The following is a 25,919-nucleotide window of genomic DNA, read 5'->3' on the forward strand; positions in this document are numbered from 1 at the left end:
CAAGAAGAAACCCTTTTTGAGGGGGAATCGACATCATCCAAAACCTCTGTAGTTTCTTTCCATGAACAATTTTTTTTCTAAAATTTTATCACTGCATCTATAGCATATGGAAGTTCTAAAGCCAGAGATTAAATCTGAGCCACACCTACAGCGACACCAGCTCTTTTAATGCATCGGACCAGGCAAGGGATGGAATCTTGCTCCTCCGCAGTAACCTGAGCTGCTGCAATCAGATTCTTAACCCACTATGCCATAGTGGGAACTCCTATGCACAGTTTTTAATGTAAAATAAAAAAATCACAAGCTATGCAAATTGGCAGAAAAAATGCGCTTAAAAAACAAAACAGGCAGTAAGGTTAGACTGACAGATGGTATGTACATTGGACTTAGGACAAAGTCATTAAACTATTCTAGACAAATTAATTAAAATGGATCAAACATTTTAGTGTATTTGGTCTTACATTTATTTAACCAGAGAATTCAAATATACAAAAAAAAAGGACTCTGGAACTGAAAGTAAAATATCTGAATTGAATGATTCAACACAGTGGAAGTCAGTGTTAATGATCAGAAAACATGTTGATAGAAAATAGACAAAATAAATGACAGGGTAAAAATGGGATAAAACCATTATGAAACAAAAGAAATGAGGGACGTACTCACTGGAATGGGAAGCATTCTATAACCTTATTAAATAACAATGTATTTTTTTATCTTTATGGGCCTGAGTCCCTGGACTATGATCTTCAAAAGCATTCCTTAGACTTTTTCTCTCTTCTTGAGTAAACCAGGAAGGGATATGAAGTTGTCTAATTGAATTGCCCTTCCCCCAGGTCAGATAAGGCTCTGGTAGGCAAGTATTTTTGGTGGGTAATACTCTGGGCTTATTTCAAAACAGGTTTGTCTGAAGCACTAGTAAAGTTTTCTCCAGTCTTCACGATAAGAACCTGGAGTTACTTGAAGGTAAAATTGGAGAAAGTATGGGTGCTCCCCTAGAACTAGGCACCCAGGAATTTTTAATTTTCGATCTAGTCCACATTCACCTCCAGTATTAGTCAATTATGATTTAAGGGTTCCTACAAGTTCCAGCTGGTAAACTGATCTCATCTGTGATCCTTATATTTACCTGTATCTCCAGCTTTCAAGGCAGCAGTTTGCCCTGTGAGCTCAAATCTCTGACAGATCTAGAAGAGTGTTGATGACTTCCAAGCTCCTGACGTGGTAGAACCAAAACCGTAAGTCTTGGTTACTTTTCATTTTATTTTTTTGCTTTGTGGCTTTCCTGACAACACTGATGCTGTATTTTGATACTACAAATGTATGTGAATGAAGCCTGTTCTTAGAAATTTAATAGAGCTTTTTTCACTATCAAAAGATTTAAGTTTTTCTTGGCCATAACATGTTTTCTAGTCTTTTCGAGTGTGTTGTCTTTTACAATCCCTGATTATTCCGATTTCTCAATTCCTCAATTCCATTGTCTTTGGTAGTTGTAGCTCAAAGCCTTACTTTTGTCCTCTAGAAATGAGATTAGCAAAACCCTTAGCTACAACTTCTAAATCTGTTGATCACTCTGGCCCCCGCTTGGTCCCAAATTCAAGTGGGAATTTTAAGGTTGGGTGTTTCATTGTTTTTAATCCCAAACATCCATGCATTCTTAATCTGTAAGCGTGTTTTTTGTTTCTTTTAGTTTGTTTACTCATTCTGGGTTTTTAATCTAAAAGCTCTTCCCCTTCTCGTTCATAACTATATTAGTTTGTAACTGTATTGTGGAAAGTTCAGATTATAAACAAGGTGATGCTTGGATCACTGAAATGTTGTAGCTATACTTAATTAATGGCAGAAGTTTTTAACCATCACATGTGCCAGGTATGTATGTAGAATGAACAAATGAGCAGGACATTATTAGTTAAATTTCATTTCTGCGAAGATCTTTCTACTTAAAGTGTTGGGGAGGAAAAAAATCTCCCTCTTCCTTTCTAGGTTCTTTGGCTGGTCTGATAATTAAATTGACATTAAATGGATTAATAGGAGAAAAATATAATCCTGTATGTGTAGGAGCCTCATAAAAATAGACTTGAAGAAGTGACTGAAGCAGTGAACCTAGACTTTTTAGACAAAGTAAATTTGTGAAGCATTGACAGGACAAAGAGACCGAGATTGGATTGTAAATCTGCCAAGAAGTTAACAAGGTTTATGTATTCATTCTTCTTGGCCCTAAAGTCCCTATTTTTGCTGTTGCAGATATCTCTTCCCCTCGTGGTAGAAGGACGGTTACCTTTCATGGAAAATTTTACTTTCTGCTTTCAAGGGGGGATAAAGTAGTGTCAGTGTCCTTCTTGGCTATTTCTGAAGTGACTTCGATTCAAAATCATTTGCCAAAATGGCATATTTTGGGATGACATATTCGCTCCTTCAAAAGATAAATTTAAATACATGCCTAGAAAATATAACACTGTAAAAGAGAGAGTACCTAAATATGTCTTATTGGGTTGAACATTGTGGGGGATGGCTGAGGGGAAACTTGAAGAGTAACTAGAAATGTTCTGGATCAAAAAGGACACAACAATATGCAATAATCAGAAATAGCAATATGCATATATAACAAGGGGAAGCGAATGAGTTGCAGTGTGACTGGCATGATGTGTTGGTAGAGATGAGGGTACAGAAGTATAATCAGAAATAGCAATATGCATATATAACAAGGGGAAGCCAATGAGTTGCAGTGTGACTGGCATGATGTGTTGGTAGGAGGTGAGGGTACAGAAGTATAGGAATCAGGCCACAGGGTGGTTTTTTTAATGTTAAAATGAGTCTGGATTGTGTTTTAAAGATGAAATAGAAAATGTTGAAGTTTTTAGGCAGAGGTGAGAATTGTGCTTTAGAGAAAGCTAAATGGAACAGTGGTTCTCAAAACTCAGCATGTGTTAGAATCTCCTGGAGAGATGGTCAGAAACCAGATCACTGGGCATAGAAGCCCTAAAGTTTGCATTTCTAAGTCTGGAGTAGGGCCTAATAATTTGCATTTCTAATAGTTCCCAGGTGATAGTGATACTGCTAGTCTGACAATCAAACTTTGAAAATCACTGTAGAGGATGAGCAGACAAAATGAAAGGCAGGCATGGTTGAGAAGGCCAGTTAGCTAAGGTGAAAGCAATAAAAACCCATCAGCCAGGCACAAACAAAATGGAACAAAGGCAGCAACAAGTTGCAAATTGACTCAATTTGTTGTATTTTAGTATAAAGGAGAGCAAACTTAAAACATCTTGCGGTGGCATATATTCCTAACCAATGGTTCTGAGCCCCTTTTCTTCTCTCCTTCTTCTGTTTTCTTTGCTTTTCCTTCATCCAGTCTCTTCTTCCTTCCCTAGTCTATCATACTCTGAAGTGAGCTACTTCGCTAGAGCTCCAGGAAGAAGCAAAGTTTAAAATATACAAAAGAAATGGAAGAAACAAGGGCAACATGGTTACTAAATAATTATTATTCCTTAATTTTAACATTTTTGTATGGTATAGTACAAATATTTATACTTCCTTGTGGACCATCATAATTGCATGTGCTAAAGCCTCCTGGTATCTTAATCTGGTTTGAGTAAAGGATCTGAGAAAGGACAAAATATGAATAAGGATGTTTTAAGGGATTAGTGCTTATTTTCTGTTCCCCCAGTGAGTTGGGGTAACTTGGTTCTTATAGTTACATTTTGATGTGTTTAATAAGCCTTCAGGGAAGCAAATGTACAAACTGAAATTGTTCCAGTAGGTAAAACCACCTATTTTAGTGGTTACCAAATGAAGACTGCACATGCTTTCAACTTAAATTGTACAGTAAAATTAAAAAAAAAAAGTTAAAAACTCTGGTATTGCAGAGTCTGACACCTAAGTCAATAGGATATAGGTTTTGTTGACAGGGCATTTTAATGTTAAAACTCTTTAAAGGTGGCTTGGTCTTGAATGTTAGTTTCTCAGAGACAAAATGTTGTTATATTTGATTCTGGAGGTAGGACTAGAAAGTGTCCATTTCTTTGTCATTAATGGATTCACTTGGTTGTTATTGAGTGGTCTGCTATTATACTGGTGGGTATGGGTTTCCTTGGGATTGTCATCTTGCATAGCTTAATATTAGGAAATATGGGTCCCAGTAGAGTAAACCAAATTTTTTTTTTTTTTTTTTTTTTTTGCATTCATAGGGCCACATCCACAGCATATGGAAGTTCCCAGGCTAGGGGTCGAATGCGAGCTACAGCTGCCAGCCTACACCACAGCAATGCAGGATCCAAGCTGTGTCTGCCATCTACACCACAGCTCACCACAATGCTGGATCCTTAACCCACTAAACTAGGCCAGGGATAGAACCTGAATCCTCATGCATCCTAGTTGTGCTCGTTAACTGCTGAGCCACAAAGGGAACTTCTGAGTAAACCAATTTTTAAGTATGTTTGGTTTGCTACTCCTTCTGAGATGAGGAAATAAAGAACTATAGCTCTGTGAAAGTAACCTTTTTAAAAATATTAACAACACTTAGCTTTTCCTTGTTTAATCAGAACTCCTTTCTGAACCATCAGTGTGATTGCTTTTCAATTTTGAAAATGTTGTCCCCCTATCCTAGGTGACAGATCTTCAACCTTACACTCTGTTTTGGACGTTCTCAACTGCCCCAACTTTTCACATAGATTTTCTTTTCTCACTCAATTCTATATAATACAAATTGCTCTACAGTCACTCTCCCAGTTAGATTTCAGTGCTTTTTCCATCTTGTTCCCATAGCACTTTGTATATTTCATTGGTAAAGGGATTCTAAATTCAAAGATTGAAAAACTTATGTATGCTTATTTCCGTATCTCTATTAATCTGAATGTATGTGTATTAACAAAAAAGATTATTCCTGACCTCTTCTTTGACAAGCTTTTTTTCAATATGTCCTCCTTTTTTTTTATCTCACTGAAATACATGAGCTGCATATTCTTAAACTTTCTTAGAATTGCTTTTTGATCTTTGATCTGTAAATCATGTTTCCAAAATAAAATGGCCATCATGAGAAGGTGGTAGTATTTGAGAACTGCAAAAAGGCAGTTGGTGAGGTGGAAATCACGTTATCATTATAAATAGCTAAAAACACTTTTTTTCTCGTTATGTGTAAAGTAAACAATGAATAAAAAGTTAAATATTCTCATCCTCCTTGGCTAAACAGAAAATATTAGAGAGGCATATCTTCAAAACCATTGCTATATTAAGATAAAATACAAATGTATCATAGTACCACTTCGATTTTCAAAACCTCCCACTAAAACTACATTGCTTTTTCCTCCCTTCTTTCTATAAATCTTAAGTCCCAGGAAATGAAAAGTGTTATGTACATAATACAATCTACACTGTTTTATCGAGTCCTAGCCTTTTCAAAACCTCAAAACTTGAGTGGCATATTCTAATGTATGCATCTTTGGTTTGATAATATAATAAAAATATTTGAAAGTGAACCTTTAAAGATCTTTGTATCTATATTAAGGGTTTTAGCCTCTGGACTACACAGCTTGTCTTCTAGATTGATAATGCAATCTCCTATTTTTAGTTCTTGAATAATGTAAAAAGCAGGCAAGTTACTGTAAAAAGAATCTTGCCTTTTCTTCTCACAGCAGCAGCAGCAGCAGCTGCCTCTGCTTGCATCATTTTTATTCGTGTACAAGGATATGGCTGAAAAGACCAATCCAGGATCAAGCAAGAATAACTGTGAATCAAAAAGGTATTATGGGCAAAATTTTAATCAAAAAAACTTTTTAAAATAACTATTTTGAAAAGTGAAATCTTTCTTAACATTTATTCTAAAATGCACATAACTGTACTATGTAGTAAAATACTGATTTTATTTTTATCTATCATTTTCTCTTTTCTTGGCCTTAACTTCTGGTTTCTGCTAAAACGAGGTGGGAGAACAACAAAAATGCTATAGTTAAGCTGAAAATCCTAGGGCACTGAGGAGACTACAACCACATTTCTTGAAGCAGATAGCATAGCAGTGAGCTAATGTTCCCCCTTGAGCTAGATTCTGGATAATGGTACATTACAGATCACTGCTATAAGAGCAGATGTTGGCAGATGTTTAACCTTTTGTGAAATGAAGCAGTAAAAACCTAAGTATTGTGTTTGAATTAAAAATTGCGGGGGTGCTTGGCCCACTTCCCAGAGTTTCTCAAATATTTCTATTTTTGAACATATTATTTTAAATAGAGCAAAGTGGCAAATATAGAGTGGTTCCCAAATGCAGAATCATATTTCTGTAGAAGGTGAAATATTTATGTTTTAAATTTTATTTTTGGTAACCCTAATTTAGGTGGGGAGCACTCTTAATTTATGGCATAGAATCTGTCTCATCTATCAGTCACCAGATGATTTTCAGCTTGTTATTAGGTAATTCCCAGTAAATTCCACTTTCCTTTAGTGTTTCAAAGAAGAATTTTACCGCTGATGCTATCAACTGCATCTAATAAAAATACAATAAAATTAAGATACTTTGTGATGAAATGATGTCAGTATGTTTCAGAACAAAATATTGCTGGATTTGAAAAATAAGGTATGTAAGAAATATGTGGCTATTGGAAGTGAAAATAAAGGAAAAGACTTAAATTTCAGTTGGTAAATTTAACACATTGCATGGCAAGTAAATAATAAAATAGTCAAAATCTTCAATGATGTTTTCTGTGTTACATGTTTTGAGATGAGAGAAGGCCTTTTAAATCAATCCCATTTCATAAAAGTGTAAGTAGATATCAAGACATAGAAGGGCACTTAATGAAATACTTTACATTATTTCCTAAGGAACACCAAGGATTGGGGCAAATAATAAACATACTTTTCTATTTAATGTCTAAATTGTTGACGATGTTTTCTTTTTAAAGAAAGTCGCATGCACTATCTTAGTGTACATTTTTCTTTTATCAACTTCTGGATATGTATTCATACTTACATCCATAATTGTTGACAATGAAAGACAGTATGTGTCCACCCCTATATACTATCTTAAAAGAATTGGTGAAAAGCGTCCCAGAATTTGAGTATTGTATATATTCTTAGAATTCATGTTGTCTTTGCCATTTTACATATGAAATAGCAAAGCTATGTTTTAGTACAGAGTACATACCTTACCTTTGATAGTAACAACTACAAAAAGCCACTTTTCGTTGAGCATTAATTGTTCTACATTCAATTTCCTGATTATTCTTTTGGTTTCTTCATCTGAAAAAAAAAAAAAAAAAAAGTTTAGTAACTTGTCCAAATTCACTTAGCCATTTAATATCTGTGCTGGTTATAGTTGAACGCAGGCCCATGTGACCTGTTGATGGCATGGAGTTCCCTAGTGGCCTACTGGTCAAGGATCCAGCATTGTTACTGTCATGGCTCAGGTCACTGCTGTAATACGCATTCGATCCCTGGCCCTGGAACTTCCATATGCTGTGGGTACAGCCAAAAAGAAAAAAAAGAAAAAAAATCTATGGCAAATAAATCTAAAATAAAGTGAAAGGATGAAAAAAAAAATCATTAAAATCACAGTACCTTGGAGTTCCTGTTGTGGCACAGCGGTGCGAAGCGAATCTGGTAACCACACAAGGTTGCAGGTTCCATCCCTGGCCTCACTGAGTGGGTCGGGGATCCGGTGTTGTCATGAGCTGTGGTGTAGGTCACTGATGCAGCTCCGATCCCACCTTACTATGGCTATGGCCAGCAGCTCTAGCCCTCATGGGACCCCTAGCCTGGAAATCTCCATATGCCACAGGTACAGCCCTAAAAAACAAAACAAAAACAAACAAAACCACTGTATCTTAAATTAAAAAATGTAAGATAACCCTTGTTATTTCAGTTTCAGTGTTTTTGGAATAGCAGTTTGTTAAAACAATCAATAAGAACATTAGCCTATACGTGTACCTGACACATGAGCCAAAAGTTGAACATCAAGAGAACATTTCCATTAGCAGCAGTGAAGGAAGATAAGAAGTGACTGGAAAGAAGTATAACTGTAGTTTAATTTTAAGGAAGTGGCTTTATGGAATGATAAGAATGAAAATTCTTTTTTTCTTACTATATTTTTAGTTGCATAAAGTAAGTACCATTAGTTTGTTTATCAACCTATGGGTAATGTCACACATTAATAATACAGAGATAAAAATACTGTCATTATAAACCAAGTGAGTAGAATTCTCCTATAAACATTAATAATATACCAAAAGAAAACTCGAATATTTTCTAAGAAATTAATTCTTAGTCATAGGTGTGTTATTCAAGAAAAGTCATACTCTCTGGGCAGGGATCCATACAGATTTTTTAATTCTCAAGTTGTGATAGCAGAATAGACAAACTCTAGCCTCAGATACATAGATGATAGAATATGTGGAGAGACAGATCAAGATCTAGGAGAACTAGAACTTATTTATTTTTTGATAAATATTATTGGTGGTTGCCAGTATTTCTAGATGTCTTCCTACTCCTGGATGTATAGAATGACTATCTGTTGAACTTAATCAAAGCTGTCTGACTTGCTCCAGTCAATAAAATAGGAGTAGTGGCACTTAAAATTGGGATTCTTCATTCTCCACCCCCCACCCCCTGCCTACATGAAGCCTGAAGCACTGTTGAGAGTTGCTGTTAAGAATGCTTAGAATTCTGAATTAACCATGATTTTTTCCCCCCCTTTTTAGGGTCATATCCATCACATATGAAATTTCTCAGGCTAGGGGTTGAATCAGAGCTGTAGTTGGCAGCCTACTCCACAGCAATGCCACATCCCAGCTTTGTCTGTGACCCACACCACAGATCATGGCAACACTGGGTCCTTAATCCACCGAGTGAGGCGAGGGATTGAACCTGCATCCTCATGGATATTAGATTCGTTTGCACTGTGCCACAATGGGAACTCCATAACTTGTGAATGTTTACCAGCTTTCTGCCTTTGCTTGAATGAGAAGCAAACCTCCGTAATGTTAAACCACTGAGATTTTGGTCCTTGCTAATTAATACAACATAATTCAGCTTTCTGACACACATGTCTCCAGGTGTCCCCAACTCTTCGAACCTTTTTTTCTTTACTGCCATTAGAATAGAAAGTGCCCTTTTTATCTCCATAAGTAATTCATCACTTTTTATAGTTAAGTTACATGAGGAAAAAGCTTTTTATTTTGTTTCATTCACCTAAGTATTTGGACAGCCTTGGTTCTCAAATATGTTGTACAAAAAAGAAGGTGCCTTGGGTCTCATTGCCCATATTCACAGGCGTTTCTATTAGCATTGAAATCAATATTTGACATAAGCTATTGAACCGTCTCTCCCTCCATTCTTAGCCAAATACTGATGTCCTGTATTCAGCTTTCACTACCTTTACAAACCACTAAAACCCCACTTTATCAGTCCATTAAAGTTCTAGAAAATATATCAATAATAACTTTAAGTACAATGGACACTTCGTTCATTCCTCATCTTACTTGGTCTTGACCGGCAACAATCAACACTCAACACTAATGATCACTTTGTTTTGGGTACTCTTCTTAGATTGCCAAAGTGCTATTGTGGTTGTTTATCTATATCTCCTGGAGGCAACTGCTCTCTTCCTCTACCCACCTACTGTTAGAATTCCTCAAGACTCAGCCCTTAGCTTTCCTCTCATTTTATGCTATTCAGTATAGGCAATTTGCCTTGAGGCAATTACTCCAAAATTCATTTTTCCAGCCAAAGTCTTTATTTTTCCAGCTTAATATTTCTATATTCATTCATTTATCCAAGTTTTAATGAATGTTGACTCTGTGACTGACACTATTATAAGCACTGGAGACACATGGAATTATAAGTCTCATAATTTTTTGTTATGGTGCACATAGTCGAGGAAACAGGCTTATTTTTGGCTATGAATATCCCTCTTCCTCCTCCACTGGAGTGTAAGCACCTCAAAAGTGGAGCTTATATTCTGATTTTTTTTCAATCATTATATTTTCACTTCTCAACACAGTGCCAGTAGGAATTATTTGTTGAATGAACAACTGAGTTCACAGATAAATGATATATGTATTTTATGTGAGGGTCTAATTTTGTTTCATTGCTTTGACTCTGAGTAAATCTCTTGCATTCCCTTTTACTTTCTATTCCAGTACAGATACCTAAATGAAGATAGGCCAACAACTTCATATTTTGCTTCTGTTCCCACTAGAGTCTTATATTTAAAATACTAGCCAAATTGTCTTCAGATATAAAATAAGATATAACACCATCATTAATATTAAAGGTAAAAATTATAGAACCTTTGATCCTTTTATTTGAAAATTCCAAAGGGTTTTATAATATTTAGTAGTTTTAATTTTATTATTTTTATTAGTTTTCTTGATTCTCAGTGAAAACACTTAAATTTGGAAATGACTAACAGTTGAGGCTGAAATTTATGCACTTGAGCCAGAGCATAGCATTCCTTTGACATATATGTGAGATTCTTTAAATGTTCCTAGATACCAAAGGCAAGATGGTGAATGCAAATGTACTGTTTCTCAGTGGAGCTGGTATTTACAGATTAACATGGTGTGGCCAAAGTTTAAAGAAACTCTTGCCCTACTGTGTTCCATTTCTGTGACCACAGTGCTAGCTCTATCATATATGGATGAGGAGGCTATGCTCCCCACAGAATCATTTGCATAAGAAGGCAAGTGGAAGGTGAAACTAGTTCATAGAATATGTGGAAAGGTATCTGGTCATGGATCACTATATTTTAAGACCTACTCCTAAAGAGTTCTGTCTTAGTCTCTGACTCTACAATTGACTTAAAAATCCCTGTTTCCAGTATACCTAGGGGTCCCCAGGGTCTAGGAAAGTCAATAAAGAGAGACATTATATTCTGGAATGCATATATTCTAGCTACCGTGGTCTACATTAATTCCACTAGTGGATTTTTAAGAGTTCAGGAGACTCCTGAAGGTCAGCAAGGGGTCTCTGGTGCTTGAGAAGGTGAACTGACATTATAGCCAAGTTGTCCATCTATTCTGGGAATTCTTGACACACAACTTGGAAAGTTTTTACATACCCATGCGTGGGAAGTTAAAAACAAAAAAACTCACATGACTTTTTTAATGGTAAGACATCTGCCATTTGTGTAGCTACTGTAAAGATGGTTATTTGTATTGTATTTCAAATGTGATATTTAAAGCTGAATTTACATTTAAATCATATTTGTCAACGTTGCTCATCATGTCACTTAGAATCTCCAGACAGAGATTTATGTTACTTGAGGAAGGTTAAATGCAGTAAAGAGAAATCATTTTATCAAAGCTGGTGAAGAATTTGTTCTTAAAAGCATTTAGCCTTATATAACTAAAACCAAGAGATTTTCTTAAAATCAGCATTATTTACTTATGTACTGCCATTTACCTTTTGAAGTATAGAAAATCAACTCAGTTACATCAAGACAAATCTATTAGCTATTTCTATTAGCTACAGAAAAAGACTAATAGTCAATTTAGAATGCTGATTTTGAAGAATTGCAGTAATTTGACTTGATTCTTGAAATGATCACATTTGCCAATACAGTTATATTAATTTTTCTTATTTAGAAACACTTTTTATAAAATGGCATCTCCATACACACCTATAAAAACACAGGCTTGCATTTAAATATATTATAAAATATACTACTTTGTCCATAAATTTTCCACCAGAATTTCTTTAGGCTTTATTAGAAAAGTTTTTAGTATATTGTCATGCAACTGTTACTATATCAATGTGAAAATGTTTTCATTACTCCAGAAAGAAATTCCATACTTATTAGCAGTCATTTGCCATTTCACTCCAAATCCTGCAGCCCTAACCAACTACAAAGCTGTTTTTTATATCTATAGTTTTTTTCTATTATGGAGTTGTGATGTAAACGTAACATGCTGTATGTGGTCTTTTGTGACTGGCTTCTTTTCACTTAGCATAATGTTTTCAAGATTCATGAAATAGCACATGTCAGTTCTTCATTTTTATTAATTGATAAATAACATTCCATTGTATGGATATACGGATTTCTTTTGTGCACATTCATAAGTTTTGACAATTAGGAATAATACTGCTATGAACATTAGAACACAAGTTTTTGTGTGAATGTTTTCGTTTTTCTTTGCTGTGTACCTAGGATGGAATTGCAGGATAATATGGCAACTGTTTAATCTTTTAGGAACTGCCAGACTATTTGCCAAAGATGCTACATTGTTCTACATTCCCACTAGTAGTGTATGAGGATTCCAAATCCTCCATATCCTCAGGAACACTAGTTGTTACCTTTTATTGTTGTTATAACCATACCAGGTAAGCTGTGCAGTGGTGTCTGATAGTTTTTATATGTTTTTTTTTTTTTCTTTTTTTTTGCTTTTAGGGCCACACCCACAGCATATACAAGTTTCCAGACTAGGGGTCTAGTCAAGAGCTACAGCGGCCAGCCACAGCCACGCAGGATCCGAGGAGTGCCTGTGATCTACACCACAGCTCACTGCAATGATGGATACCCAACTCACTGAGTGAGGTCAGGAATTGAACCCTGGTCCTCATGGATACTAGTCAGATTTATTTCCACTGTGCCACAGCAGGAACTCCTCAATGTTTTTTCTTTTTTTAATAATGATTTTTATTTTTTCCATTATAGCTGGTTTACAGTGTTCTGTCAATCTTCTACTGTACAACAAGGTGATCCAGTCACACCGTTTTTTCTAATGGCTAAGGATGTTGAGCATCTTTTTATGTATTTAATAGTCATTTATATATCTAATTTCTTACTGTTTTATAGTTTTCAAATCATTAAAGTTTTACAGTTTTTAAAAAATCATTTTTTGATGCTATTGTAGATTGTTTTTCAGATTGTTCATTGGTATTGTGTAGAAATATAGTTGGTTATTTGTATATTGACCTTGTGTTGTAAAACTTTTTTGAACTCAATTTTTTGGTTTTTTTTGGGGGTGGGGGGTTGTTCCACAGGTTTTTCTGTATGTGAGATCATGTTGTCTGCAGAGAATTTTATTTCTTTGCAATGTATATTCCTTCAATTTTATTTTCTTGCCCCATTGACCTGGCAGTATAATGTTAAATAAAAGTGGCAAATCAGATATCCCTTTATTTTTCTTGATTTTAGGGAGAAAGCATTCAATCTTTCACCATTAAGTGTAGTTTTGATTTTTTTTTTTAATTCATAGATTACCATCAGTTGGGGTATGCTTTTGCTAGTTAGCTGAGTGTATTTTCTCATGAACGTATGTTGTTGTTTTTTGTCAAATGCTATTTCTGCATATTTTGAAATGATCATGTGTTTATAATTTACTCTATAGATAAGGTTTATTATGTTAATTGACTTTTGGATATTAACTCAGCCTTGCATTCTTGGGGCAACAAATTTCTTCATGAAGTAGAATCTTTTTTATGTTATTGGGTTCAATTACTAGTGTGTTGTTGAGAATTTTGAGTAGATACTCAGTAATAAAACATACTCTGTAGTTTTTCAGTGATAGCTTCATCTGATGTTGGTATTGGGATAATACTGGCCTCAGGATGAGTTAGGAAGTCTTCCCACTTCTGTTATTTTGGAAGTATTTGTGGAGAATTAAATTCATAATAATTTTTCCTTAATTATTTGGTGGAATTCATTAGTGAAGTTATCTGGTCCTATGCTTAACTTTTGTAGAATTTTAAAACTACTAATTCAAATTCTAATTGTAATAAATTCATTTAGATTTTTGTGTGTTTGTATTGGAAAAGTTTGTCTAGGAGTTCCCATTGTGGCTCAGTGCTAAGAAACCTGACTAGTATCCATGAGAATACGGGTTCAATCCCTGGCATTGCTCAGTGGGTTAAAGGATCTGGTGGTGTCTCTAGCTGCCGTGTAGGTCACAGATCTGGCTTGGATCTGGAGTGGCTGTGGCTACAGCTCCTATTCAACCCCTAGCCTGGGAACTTCCCTATGCTGTGGGTATGGCCTAAAGAAAAAAAGAAAGAAGAAAAAAAAAAAAGAAAAAAAAGAAAAACAAATGTGTGTGTCTAAGAATTTATCCATTTCATGTAGGTTATCTAATTTCTTGGTAGAGAATTGTATCCTCCTTAAATGCCTTTTTATTTTTGTAACATTCATAGAAATGCACTTTCATTTTTTGACTTCGGTAATTGGAATCTTTTTTTTTTTTTGGTCTAGCTAAAACCTTGTAATTAAAAAAAAATTCTTTTCAAAGAACCAAGTTCTGGTTTTGATTTTCCTTCTTGCTTTTCTAATTTCTATACTCTCATATTTATTCTTTTTGCTATGGGTTTAATTTTTCTTTTCATTTTTCTAGTATCTTAACCTGGCAGGTTAATTTATTGTTTTGCTATCATGTGTTTTAATGTTGGCATTTGTAACTAGAAATTGCCTGTTAGGCACTGCTTTAGCTGCATTCTGTAATATGCATTTTAATTCACCTCAAATGTTTTCTAATTTGCCATGATTTTTTACTTTATTCATTTGCTATATAGGTGTATTTAAATTTTTTGACTTATATGTCAATTTCTCAGATTTTTCTGTCACTGATTTCTAGTTGCACTTATTGAAGCACATACTTTGTTCTTTTGTTTGTTTTTGGTGTATGTGAGTTCCCAGGCTAGGGTCTGAATCAGAGCTGCAGCTGCTGGCCTACACTGCAGCAATACTGGATTTGAGACACATCTGTGACCTGCAGCAATGCCAGATCTTTAACCTACTGAGTGAAGCCAGGAATTGAACCCTATCCTCGTGGACACTATGTCGGGTTCCATTGAGCCACATGAGAACCTTACTCTGTTAATCTCAATTCTTTTAAATTGAAGATTGTATTATGTGATCATGTTTTATTATGTGATCTCTGCTGGATAATGTTCCATGTGCACTTGGGAAAAGTATGACTTCTGTTATCAGTGTCTGTAGTGTTCTATAGGTATCTGTTAGGTCTAATTGATTAGTTTTTAAGGTTTTCATTTCTTTAGCTTTTGCATAGTTGAATACACATTATTCAAAGTGACTGTTGAATTTGCAATTATTGAGTTCTGTTTCTCCATTTGCTTTACATATTTGGGACTTTGTTAGGTCCATATTTGTTTATAATTGTTAATGTTTCCTGCTGGTTGGACCTCTATCTTTTTTTTGGTCTTTTTATGGCTGCACACTCGGCATATGGAAATTCCCAGAATAGGGGTCGAATCAGAGCTATAGCTGCCACCCAACAGTGCAGCCACAGCAACATGGGAACCAAGCCACATCGTACACCACAGCTGATGGCAACATCAGATCCTTAACCTACTGAGCAAGGCCAGGGATCAAACCTGCATCCTCCTGGATAGTAGTCAGAATTGTTACCGCTGAGCCACAATGGGAACTCCAACCTCTATGTTTTTTATTATAAAATTTTCTTTACCTCCAGTAGTATTTTCTGTTTTAAAGTATATTTTGCTTGATATGAGTATAGGCACTGCATCTTTTTTTTTAAATCTCCTTAACCACCACCACCACCACCACCCACCATCCCTTAACCCCAAACCCCATCCTCACTTGCCTTGAACTCCCATTTGTTCCAAGGTCCCCTGCCCAGGGACCCTGGGGAAAGGGGTGCATGCCCTGGCTGGGGGTGCATCTTTCTTATGGTTGATATTTGAATGACATAGTCCTTTCCATGTATTTACTTTTAACCTGTTTGTTTCTTTGAATCTAAAGTATGTATACAGCAGAAGTTGGATCATTTTCTTACATCTAGTCCTACATCTCTGCTGTTTGATTATTGTTCATTCCTTTAATATTTGCCACTATTACTGCTATAGTTGGATTCAAATCTATCATGTTACTATTTTATATGTCTCGTCATTTTTTCTTTATTCCTCCTTTAATTTTAAAATATTGTATGTTCAGTGCTACATTTAAATTTAATGGTTTTTTTACTATATTTTATTTTGTTTTTGTTATTATACATATTACATCTATATGTTACCTAGCAATACATTATTTTATTTGCTACTTTGTACAATTTTATGTCTATTGAGAAAACTGGGAAGAAGGGAAAGCAAGTATATATTCATAGGGTTTGTTGTATTAAATGATTTTCCATTTTGGGTTCTCTTCATTTCTCCGTGTAGATCACATTACTATCGGGTTTAATTTACTTACTCTAATAGAGTGTTCCTTGTACCTACCTCCTTGGTTCTGTTCCTGTAAAATTCATTACATTTCTGTATGTTATAGTTGCAAGAATAAAAAATGCATTGTCTTTTACAACTGTCTTTAAGAAAGAAGAAATACTCATTTTAAATTGTCTTCTACAGTTACATAATTACCTTTACTGATGTTCTTGATTTTTCATGTGGATTTGAACTAATCCCACTGTCACTTGCTTTCAGTCTTAAGATTTTTCTTTATATAAATTTGGTAAATGTCTTTATCATTAACTTTTTAAAAATAGTTTTATTGGCCATAAGATTTTTGGTTGACAGTTCTTCTTTCAGTACTTTGAATGTTACCCTACGATATTTTAACATTTACTGTTTCTGATTAAACTCAGCTGTTAACCATTTTTGGGTTTTTTTTTTTTGCATGTGATGAGTGTTCTTCTCTTGTGCTATCAAACTCTTGTCTTTGGCCTTCAGCATATTTTGTATGTGTCTGAGTATGGTTCTTTGTATTACTGTAGTATAATCTGACAGTTAGATTTTTTTATTATAATGTCAGTGCCTGATATTAAGCTTTTGATCACTGAGGCATTAGTTTAAAACACATTTCTTAAAGTATAGTTGATTTACAATGTGCCAGTTTCTGCTATGCAACACAGACACAGACATTTTTTTTTTTTTGTCTTTTTTGGGCCTCACGATGGAGCTTTTCTGTGGATATACTGGTGGCATATGGAAGTTGAATCAGAGCAGCAGCTGCCAGCCTACAGCACAGCAATGCCAGATTCGAACTGCATCTGTAACCTATACCACAGTTCACGTCAATACCAGATCCTTAATCCACTGACCAAGGTCAGGTGTCAAACCCACATCCTCATGGATACTAGCTGGATTTGTTACTGCTGAGCCACAATGCCAACTCCAAGACACACATTTTTGAATAAACATATTCTACACAGCTAGATAAAGGCACCATGCTGCCCTATTCTGAAGTTCCCTATTTAGAAAACCATAGGTCACCTAGATAATAGACCGCTTGAATCACCCTGTGTTTGCCTTCATGAAATTTAATTCTCATTCATATACTGTAAATTCACAACAACCCACAAAACCCTCAGCACTCCACCATCAATCCCAATAAAGGCAGAACCCCAATTCTGTGTTTTCTCTTTCTCTCTACCTGGTTCCTCACTGTGTGGCCCCAGTTATGCCCTGTAGCCTTTGGGACCTGTGATAAGCTGTCCTGCCCCTTAAAGTTCCCTGATGTTTGTTACTGAGGTGAATTTTAAAATCATAGTAACCACAAGGGCAGATCCAGTCACAATACTGGCTTTGCTAACTCAAATGTCTGTGAGGGCTGATCATAAGTACTCTGGGCCAATGATGGCTCCAGGGAACTCTAGTTTATAGCATCACTGTTGTTAAGCTAAGATCAACACAAAACAAATAGTTGGAGTTTTTTAAGCTTCTTGGATATTTGTTTTTCATCAAATTGAGGCAATTTTAGTCATTACTTTTCTAATTTTTTTTCTGCTTTTTCTCTTTACTCTCCTGCTAATAAATTCCATTATGTATATGTTGGTATATTTAATGGTGTCCCACATTGCTCAGAGGCTCTGTTCATGTCTTGATTCTTTTTCTCTGTTCGTCAGATTATATAATCTCTGTTGATCTCTTTATGTTTCTTAATTCTTTTTTATGCCAGTTCAAATGTACTATTGATCCGTTTAAAAGATTTCTTGTGGGTTACACTACTTTTCAGCTGGTGTATTTCTATTTGGTTCTTTTTGGTTCTCTATTTGATGAGACATTATCTTCATATATTTTTCTTAAGTTGTTTATTTTAGTTCTTTAAACATATTTATAATAGCTTCTTTGAAGCCTGTATCAATTAAATGTGATGTCTGGAGCCTCTCAGTTTCTGTTGCCTGCTGTTTTCCCTATGGGTCACACTTACCTATTTCTGTGTATGTATTAAAATTTTTTTCTGGAGAGTGGGCATTTTGTTTATGTATTAGTAATTTGGAAGCTTTTTTGATTTTCAGTATTATGTTGCTGATTATCTAATGATGATATACTTATTATTTATTGCTCTGTAATAAACTACCATAAATTTAGTGGATTAAAACAAAACAAATTTGTTATCAAACTTTTTAAGTCAGAAGTTAAAAACAACTAAATTTATTCACAATCTAAGTAATAAAACACTTGTTTTAAAGGAAACTGTTCCACTGTGTTGAGTACTATGAGTTGACAAGTGAATTTAGAAATGACTTACAAAGGCACAAAAAGTTAAATTTATAGCTATTTTTCTTTGGTCACAGTGTGTTCTGAATCTATTAAGAATTGCGATGTCATCAGGGTTAATTTTTGTACTGAGGTAGTGTACTCACTATAAGAGCTATCAGAAAATGCTTGTTTATCTAGAGAATTGAGAAGCAAGATAAAACTGTAAGAATAAGTACTTCATAAGCACTGATTTGATGTGACCACACAACCTAATGTTTAAAAGTTATTGAATAGTAGTGTTTTTGTGATAAATTAGATCTACAAGCACCTTTAGAAGTTTTGATGCGGGCTTTCTATTGTAGTTCATCTATAAAATGGCATACCATTTAAATTATGAAAATTGGAATTTTTCCTGAAATGTTAAGTGCCAAGAGGTATTGTCCAGATCAGCATTAATAGCCACATGTTCTTAACATTTGTCAATTTATAACAATAGACTACTTAAATTTTTTTTGTTGTTCAATGCTAAATGAAAGAATATTTAAAATACTACACCACTTATGGGCAAGCTTCATAGCAACTGAATGAATGGTTAAATTAAAAAGAATACATATATTTGTAGTTCAAGAAGCTTGTAAAAGATAGCATTCAGTGAGTAAATCAGAACTGTCAATAGCAAGATCTGATACGTGAGGGGAAAGGAAGAAATTAAGATAAATACACTGAAAGAAGAGAAATCTATTTAGAGAAAGAATTATAAATGAGATAGTCTAAAAGAAGAGGTTAAAGAGTTGAATTATTCTAGATGAAAGGTACTAGAAAGAATAACCCAGTGGTCACATGAGAGGGCAAAGACCAGTGTTATATGTGTTTTAACTGAATGGAAAACTTGAACAGAATAGCTGTTCATTAGCAATATTAATGCCTAGTTCTCGAAGTTGATGCTTCTGTAACTGAAAAACCTATTGAAAGAGGGAAAGGCTCATCATTGTTTTGATTTTTATTAAAAGGATCAAGCTCGCTCAAGGGAAACCTGAATACATACTAAAATTCTAATGGAATTGCCATGTGTCTGGAACTTAGATAATATGTAAACCTTCCTATAGCTTTGCTGCCTTTGACTGGAAAATAATATCTGCACCTCAAAAGAGTGAATATGAAGGATATTGAGAGAGAAAAGACAAAGTGTGTTTAATCATTGCAACTCCAAAGCTTGCTTTCTTCTGGGAATGCTGAGCATAAGAAAATAAGAGATGTATATTCAGTGTATTTGGTTATGAGTGATTGTGGGGGAAAAAAGACTGTAATATTTATCTTGAGCATGATCTGGTGCACATTACAAACTCATACGTGGTCAAGATAATAGGTAAGCACAACTGTCTAGCATAAACATAAAGAGCAGTGAAATACATTCATAGTTTTTACAATAGGACCTCGTACCTGATTGTCTTTTCCTTTCAGAACCCAAAGAAGGTCTTCTCTTTAATTGACATGTTTCTTTTAACTTGTATTATGCTGCAGATGAACAGGTCTTGTATCAACCAAGTAACCAACAGGAAATTTAACATCATTTGTGCAGGTTTGTTTGAATGGGATCTAGGTAATGAGGATCCTGACTAGAACAGAACCATTCACTTTTCATGGACTAAACAGGGTAACTGGTTTAACAACTTAAGCCTAAGCAACCTTCAGAGAACAGCTACTTTGTAACATCTGCTGAATAAAACTGCTGTGTTTTATAGGATCTTTAATAGTAGAAATAAAGGGACCTTGGAGATCATCTAGAAAAATTGGTATACAATTTTGTAATAGGTAATGCTTGTTAATAATCAGGTACTTGAATTTATTAAACTACTCTTATTACATTATAGCTAATTCAAGTTTAATATAATTAATAATATAATTCTTGCTCATTTTCATGTATTTTTTTGGGATGACACCAAAGGAGAGGGGTGTTCATACTTAACATGAAGGTGATTGGGTGGATGTTGTCCGTAAGAAAGGAAATAACACCTGTTGAGATGGAAAAATGTTTGAGACCTGCTAACTCAGAGAAACCTATACGGGGAAGTTCGTCAAGAAGAAAGTAAGCTAAATAACAAAATTTTGAAACTGATTTTTCTCTCAACCACATGAGTTTCCTCTCTATTTATTAATAGTATCTGGAACAGACGGTGGATGTGTTAAAACACACCCAGGGCATGCTTTTACAATACTTCCAGCTTTGTCATGATATATGAAATTTATGTTTAAGTCCTTTGGTATTAATATGTGTCAATTGATGTTATTGGAATGGGCTTGCAAACATAATCAATTGATCAATTTTTGTATTCCCTTCAGATATAGGGCCAGGCAATTGGGAATGAGATCTAATATGAACAATAAAAAATGGGTTGTACCTGGCCCTTACAGAATCTTGTAAAGTAATAAACAGTTGCTCCATAGGAGAATTTCTATGCCCTTACAATGAAATTGTTTCAATTATAGAAGTCACCTGAACAGCATACTGTGAATCAGAGACAATATTTAAAGGAACAGGAACATCTTTTAAAAGTTGAATAATAGCATCTAGTTCAGCTTGTTGTACAGAATAAGTTTTGGATCTCCACATTTTAGTAGAGGGTCCTGTATACCCTGCCATTAAATCTTTATTAGCATCTGCAAAATATGTATCTGCTGAAGAAATGGGCTCTGATTTTGTAACTTTAGGCATAATCCAAGAGTGGTAAAAAACTGTAAAACAGGATGTTGAGGGAAATGATGTATAGTCCTTACATAATCTGCCAAGGCCGATTGCCAATTCATATCTTCTATAAACAGCTGAGATATCTATTTTTTGTAAGAGGAACTATGATTTCTATAGGATCAAATCCATTCAATTGTTTACATCTAATCCTGGCCTTGGCAATAATCTGAGAAATCAACATAACGTAAGTAGTCATGATCTTTTTGGGAGTATGAGACAGATATATCCATTCTAGAGGTCCTTCTGATTGCCATAAAATGGATGTAGGGGAGTTTTTTGTAGGCAATACAATTAATGATATTGGCATATCAGGATCAATGCGAATAAGCTGTTTTTCTTGTATAGCTCTGCTTACAACCTGTAACTGCTCTTTAGCTGACTCAGACAATTGTCTGGGACTATTGAGATCAGGATTCCCATTTAATATTTGAAATAATTCAGTTAATTGATAATTTGGTATTCCCAAAGTAGGTCTTAGCCAATTAATATCTTCCAATAATTTCTGAAAGTCATTTAAGGTATTAAGATGATCTATATGAATTTGTACCTTTTGTGGTTTAATACACCCTTTGGTCATAAGATATCCTAAATAAGCAAAAGGCTCAGTATCTTGTATTTTATCAGGTGTACCTTTTAACAGGCTCTTTATTATTTAGGGATGGAACTGTAAATCTGGAATATCCTTTTTATGTAATGGTATATTATAAAAACAATCCTTAAGATCAATAATAAGAATTGGCCATTGTTCAGGTATCATAGCAGGTGACAGGAGTCCTGACTATAGGGCCTCCATAGGTTCCATGCTACTATTAACTTTCCTTAAATCTGTTAACATTCTCCATTTTCCATATTTCTTTTTTATTACAAAAACAGGAGAATTCCAAGGGCTAGTATTTTTTTCAGTATGTCCTAACTGTAATTGTTCTTGTATCAATTCAGTAAGAGCCTCTAATTTAACCTTTGGAAGGGGCCACTGTTGTACCCATATTAGATCATCAGATTTCCATTTTAAAGATAAGGCTGTCATTGGAAAAGTGGCCCCTATGAAAAACCCAAATGTGTTTGTAAATTGCAAGGATTATATCCCATATTAGCCATAATATTCTTAGCTTGAGAAGACAGTGTAGGAATGGTAATATAAGCTCCCCACTGCATCAAGAGATCTCTTCCCCATAAATTTATTGGTATATCAGCAATTAGAGGTTGCAGAGTTGCAGCTTCTTCCTCTGGTCCCACACATGATAGAATCTGAGCACTTTTTAAAATATTTTTCATTGTCCCTACTCCTATTAAAATAATAGGGACAGGTTCTGTATTCCAAGTAAATGGCCAATATTTAGTAGATATAATAGATACATCAGTGCTTATATCCACAAGTCCTTCAAATTTTCTTCCATTAATTGTAATGGAAAGTATTGGCCTTTGATCAGACATAAAAGTTGGCCAAAAATCTTGTTTTCCTGTGCTACCAAAGCCTCATTCTCTCTTAATATGTGATTTTTGAGTCTTTCTATATGGTAACAATAATAATTGCACAATACAATCTCCTTTATTAATCTGATACGGGGGCTTCTGTTTTTATCAACCGAATTTCTCCCTGATAGTCTTCATCAATAACTCCTAATAACACTTGGACACCATTACTTGTTAGACTACTTCTTCCAAGAATTAATCCTACACTTCCAGGTGGTATAGGGCCTTTTACACCAGTTGGTATTTTATAAATTCCCATAGAAGGCACTAAAAGAATATTATGAATAGCTGGTATGTCTAATGCTGAACCGCCAGTGGTTGCGGTCAGTAAGTCGGATATTGTGAAAAAGTGGCTGGGCAGTCTTTGTTTCTTGTTGTTAATTGTTCTGTGGATATACAAAGGGAACTGTATTCCAAGTTTGATTCTGGCTCATATTGTTTTGGGGGCCCTGAGCGAGGCCCCTCTTCCAGTTTCCCAATAAAGAGGAACCATCCTTATGAAATCTGGAGTGGCATTGATGAGACCAATGAATTCCTTTTTGACATCTTGGACATAACACAGGAGGTCTATTAGTATTATTATTATTGGCATTATTAATGACAGGAACTGTTTTAGGCCGATGAGGCAGATGGCAATTTTTTTGCAAATGTCCCTTTTCCACAATTAAAACATTGTACATTACTGTTGTTTTTATTTTGAATTGCAATTATTGCTTGGCCAAGAGCTGCATTTTATATGGTTCTGAACCAATATCATGACAAGCCTTAATATGTTCTTCTAAAGGCTTCCCTTTGGCCTTTAAAGGTTGTAAAACTTTCTGACATTCAAAATTAGCATTGTCAAAAGCAAGCATCCTCATTAATAGCTCGCGTAATTCTGGATTAGCCACGGTTTTTTGTAAATTATTAGTCAACCTGGCAATGAAATCAGTATGTTTCTCCATTTGATTGTTTGATATTAATAACAGAAGGAGTTCCTTGTCCTGGTGGGCTAAACTTTTCCCAAGCTCTTTGACATACATAACGAACTTGGGCTATTACATTATCATCAAATTGTAATTGATTTTGAATTTCAGTATATCTGCCTGTTCCCAGTAATTGTTCAAAAACTGTATTGACAGGAGGATTATTGGCAGTATTGTGCCAAGCCATCTGAGATGCCTCATCTTGATACCAGGTTTTAAATTGGAGGAACTCAGAAGTAGTCAAGCAGGTTCTAGCAATCATTTCCCAGTCACAGGGAATCAAACATTCTGACTGTGCCAGAGCTTGTGCTAATCCCACAGTATAAGGTGAATTACTTGCATATTGAGTACAAGCTTGTTTAATTTCTTTTATGACTTTAAATGATAAAGGTTCATAATCATACTGAATACCCCCTTGAGGGAATTGTGCATTAGGTTGTATTCTATGCGCTTGTAGTGGGAGAACTAAAGCCTCTAGATCACCTTCCTTTCTAGTTTGTGATACTGCCTTTTGAAAGCTAGACATAGCCAAAGCTTTATGTTGAGTAACTGCCTTAACAGCTCTAAAAGCTCCATCGTCCCACAGTACCTCAAGATCTACAGGAGGAGGTTCCGTTTTTAAATCAGGATCAGGCCATGGAATAGAAGGCTGATACTGGAGAAAAAGGAAGAGGTTTAGCTGAAGAGGCATAAGTGCCATAAGTAGATTGGTGCTTGGGAGCAAAAGGGAGCTCTTCCTTAAATTCCCTATCCAAGTTTTCACAAATATGTGGAGATTTAAAACCTTCACCCTGCTCTTGATGTACTAACAAATGTTCTTGAATATCCTCCTTTTCTGAATCTGAAGAATCAGAATTTTCAGATTGTAAAGGATCCAAGGTAGTATAAATTAAATTACATAAAGACCAAACACTCAGAGGTATTGACTCCTCACTATGATAAGCATGGCACAAACAACTCATGACCTCCTTCCATTCCTCTAAACGCAATGTGCCTTTCTCAGGATCTAACCAATAACAATGTTTATGTATGTCATCAAATAATTCTCGAAAATTTTCATCTTTCACTTTTACTCCCGAACTTCGTAGTAAAGTTTTCAACAAAAGAATATAATCAGCATGTTTAGAAGATTGCCCCATTGTTAACCCTGATTTTCAAATCCACGGGGGTGTACCCACCTCTTGTTACTTTCCAGTCTGTCGCTTTTTCAGCCAGAATTCCCCGCGTCTGTCAGCACCTGTCCATTAGTCTTGTAGACTGTGAACTGCTTCAGGTCCCTGTTCAGCGCCACTTGATGAGACCTGCTTGTCAACTCAGGTCTCAAGGTCAGCAGTGCCGCAGATTTAAGAAAGGAGACAAAAAAAATAGAGTGGAGATCAGGGGGCTACCGCCTTCGGAGGCAATAGCAACCCTCTGAGCCAAGTCATGATTTTTATTTGCTATTTTCTACTTCCTTGTAAGTACAGAATCACATGTGTCATTTACTATGTTACTGATCAAGGCTACAGACAAGCAAGGCACAGACCCTTTGTATTCATAGATGCTATAAATGATTAACCCTTCAGAGAAAGATTATATTGTTTATGCTTAAGGCTATTATGTCCTTTCCTCCAATTCCCTTAGGGAGTTGCTTTCAAGCAGCCACTCATACAATGTACATTTCCCATCTCACTCCCTTTCCTCCAGGGGTCTGGGAAAGTCTTATATATTTTGCAAGGCTAGATTAGCGTCATTCTTCAAGCACCATCTAGTTTTTTTGATTCACTATGGCCTGTATATATGCATATCTGGCAAGCCTCCAACAATAGAAATGTAAAAAATAGAACTACAAAAGAATTATAAAGTGGGGTTAACACATTATCTTGCAGACTTATGTATGATTGGATTACTTTCTAATAAGCTTAGATCAGATTTAATTAAGTGCAATTTAAAAATGATGTGAAAATAACTACTGGTATCTATATTGAAGCATCTTCCTTCCCAAGTGGGCCACTATAATATCTGTGACAAAAAGATAGTATTTGTCTTATGCATGTGTTAATCTTATTTATAAAAGTAGACTTAAAACTTACTAAATCACAATTTGAAGTGATCTACATTTAAATCACCGTTTTACAAATCTACTTTGAACAAGCTTAATCTATAATAAAAGTGTCAAGGATACAACTATTCAGGACAGAATCAAGGTACCAGTTAGAAACTTTTCAAATAATGCAAAAGCAAAAGCTCTTATTATAGAGTGCTCTAATGACAAGATGACATGTGACGCAAAGGAATAGTAAACTAATTTTTTAGAAGGACAAGATGTGGCTTAACATATGAATGACACTTCTTTCCCCATAAGTAATCTCTTGTACATAAAT

General features: G+C 35.1%; 1 long non-coding RNA gene across 1 annotated transcript in view; it reads right to left on the minus strand.

Moving 5' to 3' along the window:
* The window catches only part of LOC110257203, a 46,636-nt gene extending 21,602 nt beyond the window's left edge, over window positions 1-25,034 (minus strand). The window contains exons 1-2 of the long non-coding RNA XR_002339491.1: window positions 24,735-25,034; window positions 7,135-7,224 (exon numbers count right to left, since the gene is read on the minus strand). This is a non-coding gene — a long non-coding RNA (uncharacterized LOC110257203). The remainder of the gene's footprint in view (window positions 1-7,134; window positions 7,225-24,734) is intronic.

This window comes from Sus scrofa, chromosome 15 (genome assembly GCF_000003025.6).
Source record: "Sus scrofa isolate TJ Tabasco breed Duroc chromosome 15, Sscrofa11.1, whole genome shotgun sequence".
NCBI lineage: Eukaryota > Metazoa > Chordata > Mammalia > Artiodactyla > Suidae > Sus > Sus scrofa.